Here is an 11,470-nt window from a genome sequence, read left to right as displayed (position 1 = left end):
CTTTTACATGTTTTGTGGGAGGCATAATGGTAGTAAATATGGAAAATATGCTATTTAATTTTTAAATAAACCCTCGAAAATGTATTAAATGTCGGGATCTGGCTGTGAGTTTGTATTCAACAGCTTTAACTATAATTTAAAAGCAAAAAAGTAAGATGAATTAACAAAACTAGAGGCATTTAAAAATGAACTAAGGACTCAATTTAACTTCCATTTATTCTATTTAAAATACCTATAAAAGTTGCTTATCCTTCCTGGAATTAGATAAAATATAGATCTTGATTGTTAGCTCAGGAAAAAGGTCTTGCTAAGGATTCAACATCCCTGGACTATAAACTCATAAAATAAAATTCGTGTTTTCTTATATATATAATATTTACTCTTTAAAATGACATTTTCAAGTTATAATACCAGTTCATGATTTAGCGTTATCTAGATTTAGAGAAAAATTTAAACATATAAAAGAAAAAAACAACTCCATCTATGGATATGTGATACAAAAAGAGGATTATCAGAACTGAACTCTAAGGGCAAATCAGACAGAGGTAGATATGTATGGAATCTTTGGGATTCAGCTTATCTGCCAGAAGCTTGAGAGAAAATCCCAAAAAAATGAGCATGACCCCTAGAAAGACTTACTCATTAGAAGGGAGTTTCTATTCCGGATTTTGAATGCCACATGGGTCTGATGCCAGAAATGGTCTCTCCGGCCAGTTCTTTATTAAGATCACACGTTAGTCCAACAGAAAGCTGGGGAACCATGATAAACTGTTGCAATAAAATTTAGTAAGTCCCCAGGGAATAAAGAAGATGGTGCAGGTATTTCTCTAAGAGGAGGGGAAATAAACCATGCATCTCTTTCTTCTAAGGGGCTAAGAGGAGGTGAGGTATCTCAGTATTTCAGCTGGGGTGGGAGAAAATGATTCCCAGCAAATGTTGGTGGGAGGCAGTTCTGTCCAACCCAAGCTGGGCAATAGCAGAAGAGGAGGCAAGTTCTAGAATAAACCTGCAAATGCAGGAAAGTATTGCCTGACAATGAATTTGGCAAAAAAATGATGTCTTGTTTTAACTAGGATATCTTTGATTACTAGGGAATGTTTTTAAATGATGGATTAGTTTATTGGTCATATAGCTCCTGTGACTTGCCTGCTTATGTTTCTCTTTTTTATGCTGTGATGTTTATTGTTTTTGTTTAAAATAAAGTCTTTATAATCCGAAGATATTAACAATCTTTCTGCAATAAGTTTCACCTATTTTTAAAGTTTTTAATTTGCTTCTGTTTTATTTATGATATTTTCAACCCACTATATCCATACTTTCTTTTGTTTTGACTGCACTCCACTGCAAGATCAACAAGACATTCTTTAAGGTATTGTATTTAACTCTATAAATCACAATGAACAAAATTTTTAATAGCCATCGTATTAACTTTTACATTTTAAACCAATGACCTTATTACCATAACTTATTATTACTTCTTCACTGATTTGAAATTTCATCTTTTATCATATTTATGCTGTATATAAATTTATTTATGTATTTATCACCTAGCTAGATTCTTTAGGTTTCCAATGATCTGTTATATATTCTTTTTTTTTTTTAATATTCTGTGTGTGTGTGTGTGTGTGTGAGTTGGAGTCTCACTCCATCGCCCAGGTTGGAATGCAGTGGAACGCTCACAGCCACCCCAGCGTTGACCTGCTGGGTTCAGGCAATCTTTCCACCTCAGCCTTCGAGGTAGCCAGAACTACAGACATACACTACCACACCTGGCTAATTTTTTTTTTTTAATTGTAGAGACGAGATCTCACCATGTTGCCTAGGTTGGTCTCAAACCCACGGGCTCAGGCAATACTCTCGCCTCAGCTTCCCAAAGTGCTGGGATGACAGGCTTGAGCCATCACGCCCAACCATCTGCTATATATTCTAATGTCACTGACACACCCTTCTAAGTATTGTGATTTATAACTTATCTTAATATCTGATAATGCAACTAGGACTCATTCATCTTCTTTTTTTTCCCTAGTACTTTATTGCTTTATTTTTACATTTAGCCTTATGTCCATTTGAAGTTTATGCATGTGTATAGTGTAAGTAATGAATTTAATTTAACTTTTGCCAAATGGTTATCCAGGTGTCCTGGCACCATTTAAAATTTTTTTTTAATATTTTATTTTAAAGATATGGGGTACAATTCAGGATTAAGTATAACAAATATTCATTATGCAGGTACCCTTGTTGATGAGGTGTGCCCCCTCCCCTGGCAGAATCCCAGGAGTCATGGCATTATTTTTCTTTTTAAAAATATCTTGTCTACATTCCTCCACTTATTTTTCCAGACAGATTCAAGAATTAATGGTCAAATGTAAAATAATATCCTGCAGACACCAGACATGAATGTCCTTAAATGTATATGCTAAAATAAGGAAGAAAAGGAAAAATAATTGAGTTTTTATCCATTAGATATATGACCAAGAAAAAATAATTGCATACAAACATACACAAATTGCTCATAAAAATACAGTCAGGGGCTTTATTCATTAATTGCCCAAATATTCATCGAGTGGGCACCAACTACCAGACACAGTGCTAGGCGCTGAGGATATGAAGGTGGCAGTGTCTGTCTACTGAAATGTGTGGTATTCTCAAATACATCTTAAACAATCAGCTAGTTGATTGTTATAAAGCAGTGGTTTCCTCTTCTGGATCTTCAGATAATGTGTCCATACAATCTATTTTTTTATCTTGAACAGCTGCTCTCATGTATCTGACTTTCCCACATTTCCAGCTTAATAAATAGTTCTCAGCCTGAGCACACTAAAGCAAACCATTGGTTATTCCCATTTTTATCTCTGGAAGTTACTGCCCAAATCTTTATTTTGTTTTATGTCGATGCCTCAGGAGCTGACCTAGGATAAATGGAAGCTACCACTGCCAACTGTGCTGTCAGCTGCATGGCAGGGTCAAAGGTGCTGGCTGAGCTTGCAAATTCTGATGGTTTGCCAGCAGTGAAGGTATTTGCCTTAGAGGGAAATGGTGCCTTGTACATACCACAGCCCACAGTGCTGCTGAATGTGTCAATTTCAGGCAATGCTCAATTTGGAGAAAAGAAGCAGCCCAAAGAAAGATGTTTCCTTGACCTTTCCCCAAGTCCCTAAGGCCACCTGTAGCTCCATAGCCACGCTAATCTTTGCCTTGGGCACACTCTTGTGCATTAACAGTGGCGAAGAAGCAAGTTTCTGTTTCCTCGGCGTGCTGGAAAGTGGGATGACAGCTGGTTTCCATGAGCAGAGCACATACTCCAATCCTGCAAAGAAAAAAGCTCCCCATGACATTCTTTTACCTATTATTATAGATTGTATTATACTCTTTGCGTATTCAATATGTTTATCTAAATTTTCCTCACGTTGAATTTTTGTCAACAAAAGGCGGTTTTCGAATTTTTAAAATGTACTTGTGATCAAACATAACTGCTAAATTTCTGATTTAAAAAAGGAGAGTTTAACATTTAGAGAAAAAAAAACTCTATTAGCTAAATAAAATCATTTGAAAGATGAGACCAAGTCTGAATTTGGCTGTGGGTGTCATCGTCATGTAAATGTGGAAATAGAAATAACACTGAAAGAACTTTCTTTTTCTCCTGAAAGTTGCACCCTCTGACCCACTTTTTGACACACAGTGAAGAGTTCAGTAACTATAAATGTTACTGATGACTCTTATCCCTGGTTTAACTCTGGATTCTTCTAAATGCTTATGTAGCGTACAAATTATCTGCTGAAGTATAGCCAAGGGTGCCAAGTGAACAGCACTGGAGACGTCAGAAGGGAGTGGAGTTTGGAAATGAAACAGCAGCCTTTAAATAGCCCAGCTGCCTGCATCATGAGATGACTTCAGTGGGTCTCCCATCACTATGGTTAGGTTATAAAGAAAAAGCCCTCTGAAGGTTTAATTCAAAGATGAATGATTTTTTAGTCAATTACCAATAGTATAATCACAATACTATTATTCCAGATTTTCTTCTTTCTTTTTTCTTTTGCCCACTTTCTCTTTCCTTCCTCTAGAAAATTGTCAGAAACTCAAAAATTTGTCATTGAGTCAGTTTTGATCACTGCAATTATTAATTTAGACATAACTTAGAAAATTCTAGTGGAAAGGGGACATACTTAGGCATTACTAGGGGCTTAAAGGGTTAACAATACGGAAAACCAATTTTAATAGTATTTTTGCTCATAAAACTCTTGAGGCGTGACCACGTACAGAAGAATGAAACAGGACCCCTACATATCTCCATACACAAAAATCAACTCCAAATGGATCAAAGACCTAAACATAAAACCTCAAACATTTAAAATCTTAGAAAACGCAGGAGATACCCTTACAGAAATCGGAATAGGCAACCAATTCCTGATCAAAACCCCAAAAGTCCATGCCATAAGAGATAAGATAAACAAGTGGGACCTTATCACACTGAAAATCTTCTGCAAAGCAAAAGAAACCATCAAGAGAGCAGGGAGACAGCCCACAGAATGGGAAAAAAAATATTTGCCAACTATATATCTGACACAGGCCTAACATCTAGGATCTACAAGGAACTCAGATGTGGCAAAAGAAAAAAACAAATAGCCCCATTAAAAAGTGGGCAAAAGACATGAATCGATACTTCTCGAAAGAAGACATACGAGCAGCCAACAGACATATGAAAAAATACTCTGCCTTACTAATCATGAGAGAAATGCAAATCAAAAACACATTGAGATACCACCTAACTCCAGTAAGAATGGCCATCATTAATAAAACAAAAAACAACAGATACTGGCAAAGATGTGGAGAAAAAGGAACAATTCTACACTGTTGGTGGAAATGCAAACTAGCTCAACCTGTATGGAAACAGTGTGGTGATTTCTAAAAGATCTAAAGTTAGTCTTTCCATACGACCTAGCAATCCCCCTACTGGGAATATACCTGGAGGAACTCAAATCACTCTAAGGAAAAGATACCTGCACATGCATGTTTATTGCAGCACTAGTCACAACAGCAAAAGACATAGAACCAACCATGCTGCCCAGTGAAACTGGACTGAATAAAAAAAAAAATGTGGTACATTTACATAATGGAATATTACACAGCCATAAAGAAGGACACAATTATAGACTTCACAGCAACTTGAATGAATTTAGAATCTATCATACTCAGTGATCTATCACAGAAACAAAGAACTGAGTACCACATGTTCTCACTTCTAAGTGGACTCTGAACATTTACCATAATACTATCAAAAAGGGATTGGCAGTATCCAGAAACTGCTGGGAGTGGGGGAAGGGAGGGGCACATAATATCAATAAGGGTGGCTAATCTCAAACTAGGTGAGGTAGGGACCAAAGGGAGGCCCAAACTTTACCTATATGATGACCACTTGTAATCCTAATCCTGAATTGTACCCCACGTCTTTAAAATTTAAAAAATATGTAATGAGGCATTAGATGAATTCAGACAATTCATATAAAAGAATGTACACATAACTATGGAAAAGAAATTAATATTTAATTAACTTTCTAATATGTGCCAAGCATTATGCTAAGCATTTTACATACGTTTCTCATTTACTTTTTAACAGCCTGACAAAATATGTGTTATTGTCTTCAGTTTACAGGACAGAGAACTGGAAACTCACAAAGATTAAATAAAGTGTTGAAGTTTAGAGATAAACTGCTTTAAGTGACAGAACCTGGATTAAAAAAATTCATGTCTCCTAAATTAAAATCCAGGTCTGCTGACCCCAAGACTCGTTATCTTTCCATTATATTCCACACGATTTCTTATTCAACCAAAAACTGAAAAGGTAAAAAAAATCACAATTGAGATACATGTTCTCTCAGTAACAGCAATAAAAAAAAAACAAAATAATCATAATTGCTCTCATATTGACATCAAAAATATTTGTTTTATGCAATAAGAACAATTTTTGTTTTTTAATGGCAAATTATCTGAGTAGGAAAGGTATTGCCATTGTTTTTATAGCATAGTTTAAATGATTTTAATATTCCTAGCAAAATTTGTATTAGGGTCAGCATAAATGCAAAATGCATGTATATTTGTCATTTAATGTCTTTTTTTGTATTTTTTTCATCTTTATTGAGGCATACCTGACAAATAAAAATTGCATTTATTTATGCTGTACAATGTGATCATTGGATATAGGTATACGCTGTGAAACCATTGCCAAAATCAACTAATTAGCATATCCACCACCTTACGTAGTTACCATTTTTTGTGTGTGTGGTGAAAATACTTACATCAATGCTTAGCAAATTTTTTTTAGATTAGAAAATATACTTTATTTAGAAAGTAAATTAGAAAGAGAGAGAAAGAGGAGATTCACCTCCCCAAGATAAGAGAGCAGACCAAAGCTTAAGAAAACATGGCCTGGCCATAGCCCAAAGAGCACTTGGCCACACCACAGTCTAGTAAGGCAATGGCCTGCTTAGCAAATTTTAAGTACACCATCCTGCATTATTAGCTATAGTCACCAGGCTGACAACTAGCTCTCCAGAACTTACTCATACTGCATAACTAAAGCTTTGTCCCTTTGACCAACATCTCCCCATTTCCCCCAACTCCTAGCCTGACAGCCACCATCCTACTCTCTGCTTCTACACCTAAGTAAAATCATCCAACTATTTGTCTTGCTGTTCTGTGTGGTTTATTTCACTCAGCATAATGTTCTCCACGTTCATCCATGTTGTTGCAAATGACAAGGTTTACTTTTTTAAAAAATTTAAGACCGAATAATATTTCATTTTACATATGTACATATATATAATATTTCATTATATATACATACACACACACATACAGAGTCATGCATCGCTGAAGGATGGGCATAAAATTCTGAGACATGTGTCACTGGGTGATTTCATCATAGTGTCAACATTACAGAGTGTACTTACACAAACCTAGACTATACAGCCTAATAATAACACACCTGTAAAGCAGGTTACTGTTTACAGCAGCATTACCACAGATACATAAATAACTCAATGTGCCCCGAGGAGGTTATGACAGCTTTCACAGCACTGGTCTATAGGAATTTTTCAACTGCATAATAATTTCATGGGACTCCCCTCAAATATGTGATCTGTCATTGGCTGAGATGTCACCAAGTGGTACGTGACTATTTAAATGTACCACATTTTCTTTCTTCGTTCATCATACTTTCTTCTGATTTATTTTTGGATTCTTAGTGATCAAAAGAAAACAAAGGTCTTCATTCTGCCGTCTCTCAATCCAGTCACTCATTTTTTTATTTATTTAACATCCTCAACTTCCCAATGCAGTTTGTGCTATTGGTTTTGATTATATTTCTTAAAGGAAATACTAAACAACAATAAGATGTAATTGTTATTTTAAAAACAGAGAAAAAGAACTTTTGGAGAACATGAGTTCTACCCTCTGGCTCTCCTCCGCAGCCACCCTGAGCTTCACCACTTGCTTCACCTCCTACTCTGCCAACTACCGGTCCCTGGGCTCCATCCAGCCACCCAGCCTCCGGCCCACCAGCAGCGCAGCCAGCGCCTATGCAGGCACTGGCGGCTCGGACTCCCGGATCTCTGTGTCCTGCTCCACCAGTTTCCAGGGCAGCTGGGAGTCCAGAGGCCTGGCCACGAGGATGACCGGGAGTCTAGGGGGCATCCAGAGCAAGAAGGAGACCACGCAAGAGCTGAACGACGGCCCGGCCTCCTACCTGGAGAGGGTGAGGAGCCTGGAGACCGAGAACCAGAGGCTGAAAAGCAGAATCAGGAAACACTTGGAGAAGAAGGGCCCCCAGGTCAGAGACTGGAGACATTACTTCAAGACCATCGAGGACCTGAGGGCCAGATCTTTGCAACTTCTGTGGATGATGCCCGCATCGATCTGCAGATTGACAACGCCCATCTTGCTGCTGATGACTTTGAGTCAAGCCAGTCCGTGGAGAGTGACATCCATGGGCTCTGCGAGGTCATTGATAACACCAATGTCACCCGGCTGCAGCTACGGACAGAGATCGAAGCTCTCAAGGAGGAGCTCCTCTTCATGAAGAACTGTGAGGAGGAAGTAAAAGGCCTACAAGCCCAGACTGCCAGCTCTGGATTGATGGTGGAGGTAGATGCCCGCAACTCTCAGGACCTCAGCAAGATGATGGCGGACATCTGAACCCAGTATGATGAGCTGGCTCAGAACGAGAGGAGCTGGACGTGTACTGGTCCCAGCAGACCAAGGAGAGCACCACAATGGTCACGACGCAGCCCACCGAGATTGGAGCGGCCAAGATGACGTTCATGCAGCTGAAACATACAGTACAGTCCTTGGAGATTGACCTGGTCTCCATGAGAAACCTGAAGGCCAGCTTGGAGAACAGCCTGAGTGAGGTGGAGGCCGGCTACACCATGCAGATGAAGCAGCTCAATGGCATCCTGCTGCACCTGGAGTCTGAGCTGGCACAGAACCGGACAGAGGGCCAGCGCTAGGCTGACCCAGGCTGACCTAGCGCCAGGCTGAACATCAAGGTCAAGTTGGAGGCTGAGATCGCCACATACCACCGCCTGCTGGAAGACAGAGAGGACTTCAGTCTCAGTGATGGCCTGGACAGCAGCAGCTCCATTCAGACCGTCCAAAAGACCACCACCCGCAGGATAGTGAATGGCAAATTGGTGTCTGAGACCAATGACCCCCAAGTTATGAGGTGTTGAGGCATTAGGAGTAGGGTACCCTTCGGGGAAGCAGGAAGCCAATAAAAAGGTCAGAGGTTAAAAAAAAAGAACTTTTTAAATGTGTGAGTGGTGGAAGTGTCTGTCCACATCTGGTATGGGTGAGGCATCCAAGTATACAAATCTCTCCTCCCTCTCTCCACTTGCGATTGGTGGTGTTGGTATTTCTTCTCAAGGAGAAAATGATCCTGGAGAAGCACATGGATTCCCCTGGATTTGCCACAGTCTAGGCACTGTTAGAAATGTCCCCTTTAGGAACATGAGCCCATCAGAAAGCCCCATCAGAGGATATTTTCTTGCCTGCCCAATGGTGCTTAGCCCTCTGGTAAGTTAAAAGCTAAGAATCAATGTTTATTTTTCCTCTGCCATGGCAACAGAGAGAACAAATTTGCATGCACTAAATTCTCCTCAAGTTTATTCTCTAGGGTTATTTCCAAAGAATATACATCTATGGAAAGTTTATTCTTCATAGTTGTGCTGTTCAATATGATAGCCATTAGACATAGGAACCTGTTGAGTGCTTTAAATAAGACTTGAGTGACTGTGGAACTAAATTTATTTTACTTAATTTTAATTAATTTAAAATTTAAAACAGAACCAATGGAACACATATATCTGTTAAACATAATTTATATTGATTTGGCAAGTCCAGCTGACCCTTAGACAAAACAGGGCTTAAGAGCACTAATGTCCCATGCAGTTAAAAATTAGGGTATAACTTTTGGTTCCCCCAAAACTTAACTACTAATAGCCTAGTGTTGACTGGAAGCCTTACTGATAACAGTTGATTAACACACATTTTGTATGTTATATGTGTTATATGCTGTATTAAGTTAGAGAAAAGAAAATGTCATTAAGAAATCATAAAGAAATATATTTGCTAATCATTAAGTAGAAGCAGATAATCATAAAAGTCTCCATCCCTATCGTCTTCATGTTGAGTAAGCTGAGGAGAAGAAGGAAGAGTGGTAGTTGGTCTTGCTGTCTCAGGGGTGGCAGAGATTGAAGAAAATCAGTATATAAGTTCAATGTCTGTTCTTTAAGGGCCAACTTTGCTCAACATTTCACGTTAGCCATTGCATCAAATGTAAGATATTATTTAGGTAAAATTCTATTTCCTACTTTTTTAGTGTAGTTACTAGGAAATTTAAAATTATTATATTTGTATTTCACAATGCTGTTCTAGAGAAAATAGGGCCATGGAAAATGTACTCAACTTCTCTGTTTCTTGACTTCTATCTGAAAATGGAGAAAATAATACGAGTACCTACCTCATAAATTTATGGGGATTAAATGCATTCAGGTTTGTAAAGTGCTTAAAATAGTGCCTGGAATATAGTAACCATTATGTATACATTCCTAAATTTAAAATAAAAGCAAACTATTCCTCTCTAGAAGATGTAGATCAAAATTCTTCCGATGGATACTCAGTGAAAGTAGAGTTACTACAGTTAACCTAATGCTCCAAATTAAATATCTGGAATACATGAAGAATTAGAAGAGCTAAACTTTTTTTTTATTAAGTCCCACAACTGAGAAGTATAGAGCTCAACCAAAACACACATTCTCACAAAAACTTAGTACCACCTTAAAATAGATTTTAAAACTCTTTACAGAAGGCAAGTATAAGCCCAGAGATACTTTTCTTATTCCTGTTGTGTGTTCCTCTCTCTTTGAGGACTATTGAAACTGACAGAGCACAGAAGAACTTTCTTTGGGTGTCACTTGCTATAAATGACAACCATCTACAAATATTTAACAGATATAAATATTGGCATGTGTCTAGTTTGGTATTATCAGCAATGATGTCACTTAGATGCATAATTAAACTACCTAAAAAACTGCCACAAATGAAATTGCAATTCTTCTTTCAATATATTTATTAAAATACACATTAAAGCATAGTCAGAGGAATAAAGTATACATCAAAGATATCCTTTTACAATATTTTGTAGACAGAGGGAGGGACATAAAAATCTCATCTATGAAAACACACATTCCTTTAACATCCTTAATTCACTAGTCAGACACCATGAAGGCCTGTTGTGTGGCTTGGCAAAACGAGACACAAGTGCTCAAAACACTTCTAGCTTTAAAGTTAAGGCAAAAGTCAGCAATTTATGATTTTTATATATATTTTAATCATATATACATATATATATTTTAAGCAAACATAAGGTCTATTTTGAGTGGTCCATCATTTAAAATATACGCACATTTTTGAATCTCTTTTCTTGAGCAACAGTTCAAAAATATAATTCCTAATTAGGGTAAACGTCCACATGTTTCACCTAGTTGTCTTAATTGAGTATGGTTACAGATAAATCACTATGGTCAATAGTCTATAAATTACTGTGATGTTTCCCTACAGGGTAAAAACATAGATACACACCACACATACACACACGTGCACATGTACAAATACACAGACACTCTGGCAAATGAAAATAAACTCCCCAAACAAAGTATTGTATTGAGCAAAATTAGGAATATATTGTGCTTGTCATGCTATTTTCAGAACATAGTGCACCCCTCACCTCCCCCTCATCTGTGAAACACATCTGTGATTTTGCTAACCATTTTCCAGCCTCTTTCATAAAATACCGGTTGTGTTCTGGTGTTTTTCATTTTGAATGCTTAGAGCATGTGAGCATGTCTCCCATCTCATCCATGCCACATTGTTAAATCCAAAGTAGAAAGAGAGAGTGATCACTCTGGTGACTCCT

General features: G+C 37.8%; 1 pseudogene; it reads left to right on the top strand.

Moving 5' to 3' along the window:
• Positions 1 to 7,435: 7,435 nt before the first annotated feature.
• On the top strand, positions 7,436 to 8,776 carry LOC103260975 (annotated as a pseudogene).
• Positions 8,777 to 11,470: the final 2,694 nt, after the last annotated feature.

The sequence above is a fragment of the Carlito syrichta genome, unplaced genomic scaffold, assembly GCF_000164805.1.
Source record: "Carlito syrichta isolate Samal-C Ts95f unplaced genomic scaffold, Tarsius_syrichta-2.0.1 Scaffold303504, whole genome shotgun sequence".
NCBI lineage: Eukaryota > Metazoa > Chordata > Mammalia > Primates > Tarsiidae > Carlito > Carlito syrichta.
This window is presented reverse-complemented; position numbering and strand designations above follow the sequence as displayed.